The sequence below is a fragment of the Pleuronectes platessa genome, chromosome 12 (genome assembly GCF_947347685.1).
Source record: "Pleuronectes platessa chromosome 12, fPlePla1.1, whole genome shotgun sequence".
Classification (NCBI taxonomy): domain Eukaryota; kingdom Metazoa; phylum Chordata; class Actinopteri; order Pleuronectiformes; family Pleuronectidae; genus Pleuronectes; species Pleuronectes platessa.
Window position 1 is genome coordinate 25067549 of NC_070637.1, and position 16753 is coordinate 25084301.

Here is a 16753-nt window from a genome sequence, read left to right on the forward strand (position 1 = left end):
ATGTTCAGTATTTTATCTTTTATTATTTAAAGAGTTAGGATGTGAAAGATAATTAATTGTTTTAAATGGTTAAGTAAGTATTTCCACATTAGAAATATCAAGCCAGGTTTTAATAATTAATACTTATAGGAAACAATATAGTATTAAAGTTAGAACAGTTTTCTATATTACTCATTTTAAACACCAGTTTTCTAATGCACAACATTAGGAACTAATACTACTACTGACTTAAGGAAGAGAGAAAATACAAAAACAGTTTGGATTCATGTAAAATATTCAATTCTCCAAAGTCTGCTGGTCTTAATAATGTACAAGATTAAAATATGAGGAAGTGTTGGATTGTTTTCTACAATCAGAAGAGATCACATCTCATTAAATCTCTTCCATCCTGAATTACATTCTTCTGGTATTATATCTATGTCGATATCAATGCAGTTTTAAATGTAGTTTATATATTTAAAGAGTTGTGTGTCTTCTCGGTCTCACCTCACTGGTGCCGTCCCCGTCTCTGATGAAGAAGACGTCTCCATCGTCTCCACACAGAGACGTTAACTCCTTGTTCACCAGAGAAGCTGATCGCTGCATCACTGACATCTTCTTCACTTCTTCACTTGTTATTTAAAAAGCGTCCGGGAGCAGAGTCTTCTCCTCCTGCTTCTCCTCCTCTGACTCCTCGGTCTGTGCTGCAGAGGAAACTCCTCAGAGTCAGGGCAGGACACCAGATTAACACACACTTCACTGACAGACACACAAACAGACTGAGAGCATGATCCTCTTATCATCTGGAGGAGAGGAGACTCCTCGGTTGTCTGTCGGGACAGATGGTCCATATGCTCCAGTGGCTTTTCATCTAAACCCACGATTCACCGTGAGTCTGTGTGAACGCTCACAATCTGTTTTACAGATTAACTTTCTTAAACACATCACAGGAGCTGATCCACTGAGTCCTGCACCTGTTGAGGGGAACCGGCTGCAGCACGAAAACAAAGTGCAAATATTCACAGGGTGATACAGAGAATCATAGGAATCACTGCAAGGTTTAACTCATGGGTTTTATCATGTAATTACATTTTCCTAATAATATTGTATAACGTCTGTAAAAGTTAGTTTTTTTTCATCGTTGTGAGTTTGATTATTGATTTGTTTCTTTGTAAGATAGAAAATCAGGACAGATCTGATATTTCTGAGTGTGTGCAATTTGGGACGGATCCACATAGATCTGGATGTGGAGGATTTGAATGTGGTTAACTGATGTCACTCCAGTTGGTGTGTTTCCATGTTTGTATGTTTGTTTGTGGTAAACAAGAGGACACAAAAACAACTGGACATATTTTACTTTGTGAGATTTTCATGAATTCCCCAGGGAATAACTCATGTAACTTGATATCGTGAAATCTGGTGCAGCTTGATTGAATTCAAGGAGAGTCTTGTATTTGCTCCACCCGGTGCTATAGCACTATGAATATAGAACAATTCAAAAGGATATAGATGTGTGAGCTCGGCAGAAATGAGGATCATTTGATTGGATGATAGAGAATGTTTTTGTGCAGCAGATTTTATTTGCGATGCTTAAGAAAGAAAACCACATTTTTGTTATAGACCGAGCTGTAACATATTTGATTGACTGCTGCCACTTTACTTTTGAAGTCACCTATGAGGGTTTTGGGATTTTCTGTGAACATGACACCAAAATACAGAAAAATGTTAACAGACAACAACACTAGTGCTGATCTGTGAAGTCGGTCTAACGCCTGAGCTCCAGTGAAATGAAGCCCGGCCTCAGTTCAGCCCTGAGATTTTGGGGGGGGGGGGGGGGGGGGGGGGTTATTGCACGGATCAAGCTGGAGAGGGAGAGCACGTCCAACTGATTTAATCTGTTTACTCAGGTCTGTCAGCCCCTGTCGTTACGAGTCCTCACCTCGTGCCACCAGGACGTCTCCCCGTCTGTCTCCTGTCTCCTTCTATTCTGTCTCACATCCGTCTGCCTATAAGACACAGAGGCAGCAGGAGGCAGAGCAGAGAGACAGAGGGGTAACTGCCTGTGACCTTTCATCAGAGGTCATTGTCCTACTGAACGGGTCGTGAACTATTCGTACTTCAATAAAGAAATGGATCTTTCCTTATCCTTTTGTGATTTGTTTCTAAACAGCAGATGTTTCCTACAAATAAGATTGTCAGTATTTTTGTACTTTAATTTTCACCTCAAACATAATATTTTACTGACAAAGTGAATTTCTAACTTCATATTGAATTTCTGATCAGATCTGGGGTTTTCTAGAATTGAACATTTTGTTGTTATTACTGAAGATTTATTTTGAAAGTCTACTAAGTCTAATCAAAGTCTGATTGACAGCAGCTTCTCACCAGAACTGACAACATCCGTCCACTAGATGGAGCCACTGTACTTTTTGGATCTATTTCTATCAAACACGTGAGGAAACAGGAAACTTCTTCAGTTTGTCAAAAACAAACATGAAAAGTAACTTTTAACGTGATATTGTTATAATCACCTGTTTTATAGACTTCATTTTCAAAGGTTTAAGTTTGTATCTGATGTTATATGAGCTTTTTCATCAGTTTTTAAACAAACATAAATTATTCTGAGCAATGATCATAAAGACATTTTCAATCTAAACTTGAAGCTGAATATTTTTACTGCAGAGGTTTGACAGGTTGTTTATTTTAGTTCGTCTCATACGCTTGTTTTTCTGGAATCATCATGTTTACTTTTTTACTTCTCTTTCAGTTCTCAGAACACCTTCCTCTTAAAGCTCGTTGAACTTTCCCTCCACTTCCTCCCATGTACACACAGACGCCCCATTGTGTGTGTGTGTGTGTGTGTGTGTGTGTGTGTGTGTGTGTGTGTGTGTTTGTGTATGTTTGTGTGTGTGTGTGTGTGTGCGTGTGTGTGTGTGTCTGGGAGAGCTAAACAGTGATTAAAACAAAGAAAACAAAGTTGTTGTGTCAAAATGGATGATTATTCAATTTTACAACAGATTTCACTTGTTTAGAAGTCACTGGTAGAATAAACAATATCCCAGCATGCACTGGTAAAAGAGGGAGACACTTTGGACATGTCTCAGAGCTGCAGTCAGGACAACGTGGGTCCGTCCACTAGGGAGTAACAGCTCATTGTCCATCAATACGCTGAAATCTTTGTGTTTACATCATATTGTGTCCAGTGAAATTCATAATTCTGACATTTCTGTTTGCCTGCTGTGTGTGTGTGTGTGTGTGTGTGTGTGTGTGTGTGTGCAGTTTTCCACTGGGCTCCTCAGTGTGTTGGCGTGGGATGAATGGTGGCAGTGTTCAGTCGGAGTGGGGCTGAGTAAACAGTTATCACAAGCTTGGGCGTTCTGCAGAGAACCCGAGCGGCGGCACAAAGCTCTGGTTCTACTTCCTGGGGTTCGCTCAACATCCAGAGATCTGCAGCGTTCATCGTTCAATTCAAAAAACAAAACTCATATGATGCAATGCATTGAAGATCCAGAGACACAAGCTGTGGCACTTCAGGACCGATGCACACAAACCACCTGCTGCTTTATTAATCATCCGACAAACAAGACACAATGCTTACATCAACACACTCGTGTTTATGGTTATTACAGCCATTTGATAAAGGCTGCTGGGAAGTTCTGGCCAAGGTCGGAGATAAAGCCGAGAAATCAGATCATAAAGATTATATCATATTTCTAGTTTGTCCTCAGGTTTGAAAGATTCTCTAGACAACAACAAACTTCTTTTTAATTTATCGTAAAATGTTCTTTCTTATTCGTTGAACTCTTTCTAACGTGTGTCTTAAATAACCTGCTCACTTCTAATGTGCAAAAAGGAGACTCTTTTGAAACTGAGACAATTATCACATAAATAATCTGGAATGTTTTTTATCCATAGAACAAACAGTTTAAAAAAGCACCCGGGAATAAATGTTTCATGTTGAAGCTTCTTCACTTTTGTGTCTCTTTCTTACTTTAAATGTGTTTTTCACTTTTCCTGATTGTCCAGCTCCAGATTGTGTGAACCTGCTCGGACGTGTCTCACCTGAGGTCAGTGATCCGTCCTCCTCATGAAGACTCTGAGCTCCTCACTCTGCTCGGGCTCTTTCTCTCTGAACAGCCAACTTTCCCCTGTGTTTCACTCTTTCTGGTTTTGCCTTTGATCTTTAGTGAAACTCTTTCTGGTCTTTTGCATCTGCAAGAAACTCAAGTGATCAAATGATCTCCACACAGACACTAGTCCTGTGAGTCTCTGTTCCTTGATTGTAGTGAAGAAATGAAACTCCTGCAGACGGGTGGCGTCGCTTTGTAAGTTCTGCAGAGCTCCTTTGTTTTTTTTTATTTTGCAAGCTACAATAAGCTTTGATCTTCTGCCACTTCCTTTTTACGGAGAAGCAGCACGACCACAGAGGCCTGTGCTCAGTAGGAACCCCCCCCTCACCTCAGATCACCTACAGGGTTGGACCAGGAGGTGTGTGTGTGTGTGTGTGTGTGATGGAAACATTCACACATGCACACACTCGCTCTGTACCTCCACTCACAAACCTCTGGAGGACTGATTCAGGAGCAGCTCGACTGGAAACCTTCAACTTCCCGACCTGTTTGTTTTCAGGAGGGCCGCCCCGCCCTCTCGTCAACAACAACCCCCCCCCCCCCCCCCCCATGCTCATTAACTTCCTCCCACTCCGGCACAGCCCGGGCTTTGACTGGGAGGCTGATGGCAGCCTAAATATAAGAGCCACACAAACATGGCCCCCGCCCTAAAGACAGAGGCAATGAGATGCAATGTGTTCAGACAAGGTAGAAACAGCAGTGTAATGTCAGGGTGTGCACGGAGCTCTGGCCTCAAAATATACCTCAGACGAAAACTTTAATTCCTGAAGAATAAACATGTGTTTTGCAGAGTTTGTGTTTTTACATGTGAGGAAACACAGCAGGAGATTATCAAACTAAATGACGTGGTTTGGTTCACAGCACATTGACGCTGGTGTGCTCTTGAATCTCATGGTCTTGCTGAGTCGTGCATGGCTCCTCTTCTTCTGGAGATATTTGTTTTCTTTTTGCATCTGTTAGAAATGTCCTCCACGCGTCCACTCGTCCTCTCTGTGGATTCTGTGGACATTCTCCTGCAGAATCTGGCTCAGACGTTCGGTTTCTCATGTACGAGGCCCCGCTGGCAAATTCCAGAAAAAAGGTCCGGACACGTCTGAAAGCAGCTTGAATTGTTCCGGATTATAAAATCAATTCCAGATAAAAGGTGATATTAGAGCCCAACACATTGAATTACATTGAAAAGCCCTTCACACACTTTGCTTTCAAACATCTTTAAACAATCTTGTCTTCTGTCTTCAGCACTAAACAAATCATTTTGATGTACATGCTATGGTTACACTTTTTCTTCAGATGTGTACAACTACAGGCTCATTCATTTAGTGTGTCTGTTGTTTTTATCTTGCCCAGAGGGATTGTGTGTCTGTGTCTGAGTGTGGGAACTGACTGTGTCATGTGCCTTTTTTATTTTCAAACATCTTATCACACCATGTGTTCCGCTTTGTGCCCGCAGACACATTTCAAGATTTCTTTTCTATGTATTGGGTGCAGAAAAATGAAGTGGTCCACATGCAGTATACAGAGGACATGTGTGTGCAAAAACTCCCCCCCCCCCCCCCCCCCCCCCGGCTCCTGTCCCCTGTAGCTATAACAAATATAAAGTTAATAAATGAATAACAGTAACTCACATGAATTTAAAACATTAAAATCGTTTAAGTCCAGTGGAGGGTGCAAGGGTGTCACAGTTATACATTTTTTGTATTTATATTTAAAGAATTCATAGTCAAAAACGAAACTAATCATTTGTGAAATCAGATTATGTGAAATTATTCCCGCTTGTCTCTGGGTCTAAGATCCGTAAACATCACGTGACCTTCGCTGCAGCTCGGCCACAGGATCGGATGGAGGCGCGGCCTGAGTCTGCTGGACAGATGCTAATCTCGATGCTAATGCTAACTGCCTGTGAGGCTGCAGGGAAGTGGGTGAGTGAGAAAAATGTACAATAAAGTTTAGAAACATGATCCCTCTGACCTTCACCAGCAAACTGTAAATGCTGGATGAAGACACACATTCAGCTACAATATTCAAATCAGGGTGGAGATACGTGTGTGTGTGTTGGTTTGTGTGTGTGTGTGTGTGTGTGTGTGTGTGTGTCTGTTATTGATTAAATAGCAAACCCATTCTCTGGTACTCTGTTGTGTTTCATTTAATGGTTAATGCATTCCAGGAATACTTCTTGGAACAAACCATTTGCATTTTCTTGTTTATCTCTTGCCTCGGAGGCTGTTTGCCATTTTTCCCACAATGCCTAATGCCGGCTCCACTAGAACCAACACAACCCTGTTGGTGGTTTGAACATAACCAGTGATAAGAGAAGAGGGAGAGAGAGTGCTTTTATCAGAGGAGGAAGCTTGATGAAGATCCTTGGACCTTCTCAGTCTGTGTGGTGGAAGCAGCAGGTGTGAAATAACCTCATGGAGATGCAGCTCTGACACATTCACAGTCTGTTGGAGGGAAACGCTGATTAAACAGAGAAGTAATGCATGCACGAGGGAAAAGAATAGTTCTAATGCAAAGATCATTAGTAACAAAACTAAACTTTAATCAGATAAACCTCGGTTTATTGTGTCGTGTTGAGCTCAGGTCATGTCACATGTCCAGTCCCAAATGTGACCTCCACTGGATCCGTCCACTGACGCAGCCGACTCGTGATGAACAAGAACATTAATATGTAAATAAAGTTCAGTCCTGCGTGACTGTCCCAGAAGATCGATTTGAATCGGAGCAGCCAGTGTGACCTTCCTCCTCACCAGACTCACAACATGCATCTAAACACAACATGTTCCCGTTCAGCACTGGTCTGTGTCACCTCCTGAAGAATCAGCATCTCAGTCACTTTCCATGTGGAGCTGAACGATGGAGGAAAACATAACGAGTCCTTAATGAGCTCAAATATACATTTAAATAAAGTCTGTGATATATATTTTGTTGGTCAAGTCAAGTTTATGTAAAGTGCATTTAAAACAGTACAAGAATAAGACAAAGTAAAATAGAAACAGAAAAAATAGAATGGCCCTCAGATCACATTCAACCACAGAAACATTTATAGATACCACATCCCTAAACTAAATTTAACTGGGTTCTTCAGCTTGACCTCAAACTTGTGGGTTTATTGAAGGGGAACAGATACAAAGATGATGAGATGATGAGGAAAGAGTAGAAATGAAATAAAATAAAACATTATCAAAATGATCAGTAATATCAGAACACGGATAAAGCACCAATAAAATTGTGGGGGAGAGATTTAAAATCCAGATGAAGAACCTGTGACCCTGAGGTCAGAGGGAAGCGGAGCATCAGAAAACTAAGCTTGAATCCCGACTTGGAGCAAAGGGATGAAAACAGAAGCAGATGTGTTCTGCTGCTCTTCACATCTGTTTCACCTCCGGCCCATGAGACACGTTTAAAGTGAACTCGTCTTCGTCATTAATGCGTTTTCACCAACATCAGATCGGAATCTCAGCTAAAAACAACTGAGGGAAAAACAAAAGCTGCTCTGTCGCTGTGGTTGGTCCTAGGAGAGAGGGGTGGGGGGGTGGAGGATGTGAGGTGTGGGGGGGGGGGGGGGGGGGGGGCTCCTCCATGACCGTAGTTGGCTTCCCTAGAAAGGGAAGAGTCTGATTCCTCTTCCCTTTTAGAGGCATCGCAGCAGCTTCTCCAAACAAGCGGGGGTCTGATGCCGATGGATCACGCAGCCGCTCCCCTCCGGGTCGCTGCTCACACACTTTGCTGCTCGCCGTGTGTCATGAGAATGTTTCTCTCTGCTTCTCGTCTGTTTACATGATCTGGGATTCACTTCAGTCCTCGAGCTGCCGACTGAGAGCAGCGAGGAGCGTTTCCCCCGCAGGCCCGTTTCCCCCCCTGGTCCAAAACAAGAGCATGTGAAAGTCACCACTACTCAGACATCAGTGGTAATAATAACTCTGTTTAATCATCTCCACTAACAAAGCCCTGGTTCCTCTTTATGGATAATACACAAACCCCAGTGTCAACAATCTGGAAGAGGCCCCAAAATGTCCTCGGGAGGAAAAGTGAATAATTGACAGCGGATTTTCTTCTTAGTTTCTCTTTCACACAGTTCAGGGTTCTCTGCTCAGACGTGTTCAGATCAGACTCTCACAGGTTTAAGGTGTGTGTGTTTATTTAAGTTTCATTTTTGCATCTGTCGCGTTCCTGTTGTATTCTCACATCAGACTCTGCAGACTCTATCCCAGGAGGCCCGGAGGAGAGAGGTGACATCATGACATGTCTGAACATATCCTCACTGATGGCCTGTAAAGGCAGGATGACCCAAACCAGGCACCGCAGATACAAAGTACGCAGGAGATAAAAAGGCCTGGGCCATGCGTCGGCTCCAGACTCTGTGGCTGTGCCAGCGTCAGGCCGTCTAATCAGAGCCGGAGCCGAGCGGTCAGGTTGGGAGATTAGAGGAAGAGATGAGAGGAGCAGTGAGACTGGACCAAAGAGAGGAACAGATGCTGGAACGACATCAAGGCCCGTTTGTCAGGAGCCACAAACACAGCAGAGCTGCAGGCGAATACACAAAACTCACAAAACTGCTTCCGGACGCACAAACATTAACATTTGCACACAAACAATTTCAGGTCAAGCGACGGCCTCTAATGGGCCACTTCCTCCTCCTCCTCCTCCTCTTCCTCCTCCTCTTCCTCCTCAGTCAGACTGTTATCAACATGTTGGGTGTGTCTGAACAGAGTGTGTATTAATGGAGGGACATCAGAGGAGGACACACACTGAAGGACTCACACTATCAGATCTCACAGAGCGTCAGGAGCAGTATCAGGAGGAGATGGTGTTTCTGCAGCTGACAGAAGCGTCACTGTCGAGTTGAACAAGCTGCACTCGTCTGCTGGGATATGACCGAGTGTTTGTACAGAGCAACATGTTCAAAAATATTATCCAAAAAGTGAGTGTATCAGTAAGTTTCAGCTTCTCAATAAATTTCTACAAAACCGTGAAAAGCTGAAAAAGAAGAGAGCAGACAGGAAGGAAACCAAACCACAACACAGCACATTAACATTGACTATAACTTCAGTTTCATTTCTGAGCAAACAGGGGATTTCAAAAAGCTTTCACTTCATCTTCGTTTCACAGGTAATTCGATGGCAGGGAAACTGATGTGGTTTCATATCTTTCAACTGTATTTCCACACCTGGTTTCTATGGGACAGGGTCACTGTTGATGCTGGAACCCAAAACCAGAACCAATGAACCGTGTTTAATATGACTCTCAGATTCTCAAAACCGAATATGCACAGGAGAGTAGAAGAGGCATAAATACACAAAGTTATAAAGACAGAGGTGAAATTATATATATAACAATGAAGGGGGTGCAGGTTATCAACAAAGGAGGGAAACCAGGCGAAGTGAGAGATCTAAAAGAGATCTAAAAAGAAAAGGAAAAGGAAAACAGCAGAGTCAGATTGTATCATGGGGGGGGGGCAGCACTTCAGCAGCAGGATACATTAGCAAATGAGTATTTTACTGGACAGCAGGTGAAGCGTGTATTCTCTCCGACATTACCCACAATCCCTGGAGCCTGCGTTTCTCCATCACAGCCTCCAGCAGGTTCCTGCTCCGTCATGCTTCTGATTTGAAATCGGGTGGAAACCATTTGAAAAGGTCACCCAGAGGTCAAGATGGCTGTGTCTGAACCCAACTCCGTCATTCATCGTTTTAAATAAAACATTTCTGTCTGGTGACCACACGCTCCTCTTCCTCACTCCTTCTTCTTCAACTTTGCAAACACAGCATTGTAGATCCAACAGTGCAACAGTGACATTAGCACTAATAACAATAACAACACCAACACCAACAACACCTTGGGCAGATTGAAAGTCTGATCATGTGTTCTCTGCAAACTACTAAGTGGTTCTCAAACATAAAGCATGAAATGTGTGGGAAGAAAGTTCTTAAATTGATTTCCTATGAAAACTGTGTTACTCAGTGTTTTGGTTGATGCTGAAAACTATGACAAACACTCCCATTATCACATTTCCTCTAGTTTCCCTCCCTCTCCCTCTCCGTCTCCACATCACATTCCAGGAACACATGTGACGACCACGGAGCCGGGCCGGTCCTGGATAATTGCAGAGCTCTCAGGACCGCACATGCAACCAGTGGCGTTCAGCATGGCGGTCACAGAGGCTGCCGCTCGGGAATCTCCTTCCTTGAGCGGGAAAATGTCCTGGCAGCGAAGGAGTTAATACTTTAGATCACTGAGCCACTGGGAAGGTTTCTCACATTTTTACATATTTGAATTGTTAAAGTTTTCATTTGACTTATTTCTAATACCACCGTCCTTGAATATGAGTTTCTTCAGCTGCACAGTGAGATGAAACCTTCCAGGGTCTGAGAAGATGAACTTTCACAACAAAAGCCCCAGTGTGTTGTTTCCCTGCTTTTACTGTGAAGGAGCCGCAGTGGGAAGGTTTGAGTGGTAATGGAAACAGCTCTGTGATCAGCGAGGCTCTTATCAGGGATATAAAATTACCCTGGGTTACATGCATGCATCGGTTCCCTTGACCCAGGGCAGGGCCGGACTGGGACAACAAACCAGCTCCGGTTCCATCCACACACACACACACACACTAACACACACACACACACACACACACACACACACACACACACCACCTCCTTTCAAAAGACAACAAATCGTCAGCATATAGCCTTGTCTCTCATGACCTGTTTTTGAGCCAGGCAGCGCATAACTTCTTCAAACTCCCTCCCTCATCTCTCAACCTTATCTTCCTCCCTCACCTCTCAACCTTATCTCTCAACCTCATGTTCCTCCCTCATCTCCCTCCCTTATCTTCCTCCCTCATCTCTCAACCTCATCTTCCTCCCTCATCTCCCTCCCTTATCTTCCTCCCTCATCTCTCAACCTCATCTTCCTCCCTCATCTCCCTCCCTCATCTCTCAACCTCATGTTCCTCCCTCATCTCCCTCCCTTATCTTCCTCCCTCATCTCTCAACCTCATCTTCCTCCCTCATCTCCCTCCTTTATCTTCCTCCCTCATCTCTCAATCTCATATTCCTCCCTCATCGCTCAACCTCATCTCTCAACCTTATCTCTCAACTCACCTCCCTCCCTCATCTTCCTCCTCATCTCTCAACCTTATCTTCCTCCCTCATCTCTCAACCTTATCTTCCTCCTCATCTCTCAACCTTATCTCTCAACCTCATCTCCCTCCCTCATCTCTCTACCTCATGTTCCTCCCTAATCTCTCAATCTCATATTCCTCCCTCATCGCTCAACCTCATCTCTCAACCTTATCTCTCAACTCACCTCCCTCCCTCATCTTCCTCCTTCATCTCTCAACCTCATATTCCTCCCTTATCTCTCAACCTCATCTCTCAACCTTATCTCTCAACTCACCTCCCTCCCTCATCTTCCTCCCTCATCTCTCAACCCCATCTTCCTCCCTCATCTCTCAACCTCATCTTCCTCCCTCACCTTTCAACCTCATCTTCCTCCCTCATCTCCTTCCCTCATCTTCCTCCCTCATCTCTCAACCTCATCTCCCCTCCCTCATCTCCCTCCCTCATCTTCATCCCTCATCTCTCAACCTTATTTAAAGCTCACTGTCAGTCAAATCAAAATAGCACAATGGGCCGATCAGATTAGAAGAAGGAAGGATGTGGTTCAGTCTGTGAAGATCTGGAGGCGATTCCAGGAACTTTTCTTTTTTTAGCATTACCAGAAATATGAACATTTTCCTTTCATTTTAAATAATTCATGAGTGTTGATGAAAACAATGAGGCATGTTTAGGGGACTGATGTTTATGAGTGTGTTTAACTTGATCAAAATAAAATAAAATTTGTGTTTGTAGGTGTTTTCATAAAGAGACTGTTGGGCCTTAGCAGAGATATGAGCTCTTCTTAGGTATTCTAATTTCAAAATCATATTTTATAATCAAATTTAAACAAATATGACTCCGACACAGTGGCTGTTCGTTAACCCTCGAGGAAGAAACCAGTCTCTACGGGAACTGGTTCCTCTCCCCGACCAGAACGCACAACAGAGAGAAGAGCCAACACTCCAGGCCTGTTCAGTACTGAAGCTCTGAGCTGGTGATAACACACACACACACACACATACACACACAGAGAGAGAGTTTCCTTTATTAAATCAATATCTAAGTCGATCCAGATGCACCCGACTGAGAGGAAAGGGAAAGTGTTATGAATAAAAATGTTGTCGTCTAGAAGAATGGTTCAAAAAGATATTCCCAAAAGGTAGAAATGTTTATTTAATATCCATCAGGCCAGATTGGAGATACTTCCTCCAGCAGGATCTGGGTCGGGCCCCGGGGTCACCTCCGGGTTCGGGCGTGTCCTCTAACAGACGACACCAACTTTCTCCTTTGGACAAGAAAGAGCAGCAGTTCAAGCTTCCTCCAAAAAATCCTTCTGGCCGCTTTTCTATTATACATATTAATACATATTTCTATCATTTCTCCTTGTATAGTATTTACAGTGACGCATGGTGTTGTCTCTTGCTCTTTTGTTTATCTCTGTAATATGAGAACAGGTTTCATTAAGCGCTTCTTTTCCCTCTGAGAGAATGAGTTACCACAGATCGTTGTTTTTTATTCCACCTTTTCCTCCATCTTGTGAAAACCAGGACCCTCCATGACCCACATCCCAGAGTCTCAGACAGTTTGTCACTGGTCCAGAGGTCTGGTCAGGAAGGATCACTTCCATCTGCAGCCAGCGATGACTCACGTGACCATTGCAGTCTGTCACGTGGTCACATGACTCCCCCAGTGTCTGCCCGAATGAAGAAAGAAACTATTTCAAACTGACGTGACTCGTCTGTGTTTCATTTCTGCTTTGTGTGTGCGACACCTGCTCTGAACAGACTGCAGGCTTTCATCACAGGAAAGAGGATCCGTGCCACCGTGAGGCGGAAGGAGGCCGACACGCTGGATTGCATTTGAGAACATGCAGCATTTTCAAACTGAAGTCATGAGAAGTTCCACACAGCAGGTCATCTGATCCGGTCCCATGACCCAGTGGGTCAGATGCGAGACAATCGGCAGAAGTTTTTCACTTCCAGTTCTATATTTAATCCTCAGCGTTACAGACGCGTGAAGCTGGAAATCACACAGACGGGGAAATTCAGATTGGTTCTGTGTTGAAACACTGACGTGAGAGCAGCTACATCCAGACACACACAACATCCTGTCACCAGTAGCTGCTCTCAAAGCTAAAGGTTCACGCTTTAACCAGAGCAGGTCTCTGCTTCACATGTCCACCTCGGGTCCTAATCTCCTCACTGTCATGTGAACTGACTGCACAGCTCAGAAGCACGGTCCAGTCCAGCAGCGAGGAGACACTGAACTCTGTCCTGCGTCCTCACTCTGAATCAAACATGATCTGAAGCCTGGAAATATCAAAGCACTACTACACTTACTAGTGTGTGGGTCAGTGTCTGTGCAGCTTCAATGAGGAAGTCACTGAGTCGAGCACAAACGTCTGCTGAGGTCCAACAGGCCTCTTGACTCTCTGAGTCCTGAGCTGTTTTACCTCTAAACACCAGGTGGGGAAAAGCACAACGTTAATACTTTTTCCCTTGGACATATATTTGACCTGCGAACACATCAGAATCAGAAAGTACTTATACATACAATGAACATAGAAACATAAAAACATAAAAACACAATAAATACAACACACATAAGAAAAGCAATAGAAAGAAACAATATATATTTACTCAATATTTACTTCTTATTTACTCCCTTTTTCTAATATTTATACAAAGTCACATTTATTTAGACATAAACATATCTAAATAAAATATATATAATAGATAAAAGATATAAAAAGTGAAGTAAAAAAGTGAAATGCAAGATGCAAAACAGTGAACAATGTGCAATGTAATGCAGTATAATATAATATAATATAATGTGATTTGATCTCGTTGGTGTGATCCTAGAGTTTAACGGGTTAAAATCAATTAAGCTGCAAAATGTCTTATTAAAGCTAAAGAGCCAACATTTATTAGATTCTTTATTGACCCATGTCCCATTATTCCAACAAGGTTTCGTGGAAATTCATTCTGTAGTGTTTTGCTTTATTCTTCTGAAGCTGGAGAAAACATGGCCGAGGTTTGAAAGGAGTAAATCATGGTGTTTCTACACGGTGTCAGGATTTTATAGACACTTTACATTTGTGGCCAGTGCTTCATTACCCTCCAGCCGACCTGTCCGGTCACCACTCTGTCTTATCATCCATCTCTGGTCAGACAGTCTTCTGATGCAGCCGCACCAATCGGAGCAGGAGAGGGCGCGGACTGAGGACGAGGACTGAAGAGACGGACGTCAGGGACATAAAGTCACAGGACACAAGGACGTCGCTGCCAGGATCGGGAGAAGAGCCACAAAGCTGCTATTGTTGCTGGAAGAGGAACCTCGAGCTGACAAATGACAAAGAATTTAAACCAGCACTCCCAGTACGATACAGTCACTGTGTCGAAAGGATGAAAAGGGGGAAACGGAGAGGCTAATCATTTGAACCATAACCTTTCCACATGTTCTTTTTCATTTTTCACATGCGACAGCCTGGGGATTACATGCAAAATATAAAAAAAAAAACAGTTTCTAGTTTATTTAACTGAATCGAGGCTTTAGATTTCTCATTGTAGATTTCAGTCATAAAAGCCTCAAGTGACAGAAGCCAACCAGATGTTCCCTCTAAGACAAAGAGGAAGAATCACTTTTACCTAAATTAACCTCATAAATGCAGAAACTGATTTGAAAAACAAATATCCACAGGTTTTTAAATAGCAGCGATAAATTCAGAGTACAGCCTGAGAATCAACTCTCCTTCTGCGGTGTTCATAGTTGTGAGAGTAAATATGATAAAGTAAATATCTCTCCACATATAAGTTTAAACACTGGTTGTGTAGCAGCAGCATGTTTCCAACTTACCAAACAAGATCGCAAAAATAGTTTGTAAAAGTCACAAGGCATTTCAATATATGTATAAAACATTTATTCAATTAAATAATCTGTTATATTTAGGCATTCAATTTAGTTTTCTTCGCCACTCTGCCAGAAATACAGTTGTTTTGATATATTCAGTTTAAAATAGACTGGTTTTTGATCATGTTAATTTATAAATGGAAACTTAAACCCTCAAATTAAGGACAAACACAGAGAAGACGACCTCTGTCCTCCACAGGCCTGTTAATCATTACAGTTGGTCTCCATGTTGCACCTTGCTTCAAACATTTGTTTGGGTTTGACCCCTCGTCACCTTCACTCTTTCTGTTTAACCGCAAAGAGCTTTGATTGATAGATTATGTGCTTGAGGCCTTGACGTGTCAGCGCAGCTACAGCTGAGAGGACACGCCTCCTGGTTTGATCCAATCAGTTTCAAGCTTTATTTGTCGTGCAATGTTTTTTTACAAAGAATTTCCACGTGACTGTGGACTCATGTGCAAATATTTTTCACTTCAGTTTCTCCAGTGGCTTTCTGTGGGAAACTGAATGTCTGTGTGTGCGTGTGTGTGTGTGTGTGTGTGTGTGTGTGTGTGTGTGTGTGTGTGTGTGTGTTGATGCAAAGGTCTCCTTCCTGCATGACCCAGAAGACATTGTTTCCCATCATAAAACTGAAGCTTCATTATTTTAAAGCAGTTTTTGTTGTTTAATTGATCTTCGTTGTGTTTCTTTCAGCTCTATTCTCTCAACCTGTATGAAATACAATATTAAATCTTATGATATCATTCATTCTCAGAATAACTGTGGGGCCTGTGATTGGCTGAGAGGTGAGGAGGCGGCGACTACAGTGTGCACGTTGCAAACTTTTGTTACGAATTGAAAAAACTGAACAAGCAGAATTTTAAAAAAGGAAAATTGCAATTTGAGATAAATCTGTGTATAATAACGCAGATAATAATAATATAATATAATCAATAATCCTTTGTTTTAATCCCCATTTAATTGAACTCCCCTCAGATATCTCACAAATCCAAAACCTTGATACTTCAAATACATCCTTTTTGTGTGAGAGAGTGTATGGATTTAATTTCTCACTAGTTGCCTTTCGAGCTGTTCCAAGTGAACGCACAATGTCATGATGCCCCCGTCTCACACTCTCCACATGTGGTCCCACAAACACACAGGAAGTGGCTGCTTCTCTCTTTCCTCCTGCGTGTGTCGGCCCCAGAGAACTCCACCGCACCGAGGTTTAACATCTTGTTATCGCTTGTTGTCACAATAAGCATTTTATTTTGTAAACAAAGGGTTTCTGTGGTGCATGGACACACACGCACACACACACACACACACACACACACACGCAAACACAGAGGAGAGCAGTCACACACATGTTGCTGTATATAAGTTCTGTTTGATATCACAACTTCTGCATCAGTAATCAATAATTAACCAGGAGTGTCACGTACAGTAAAAGTTGCTTCACTGATAATCAAAACAGCTCCGTCAGACATTTACCTATTTCACTGTATGTGTGTGTGTGTGTCTGTTTGTATACGTGTGTTTGTGTGTGTGTGTGTGTCTGTTGTTGACAGGCTGCTGTTTCTGACAGTTCCAACAGCACTGCACTTCAGTGATGCCATTATTAATCTTTTATAGTTTCCTGTTCCTAAATCAATGTCT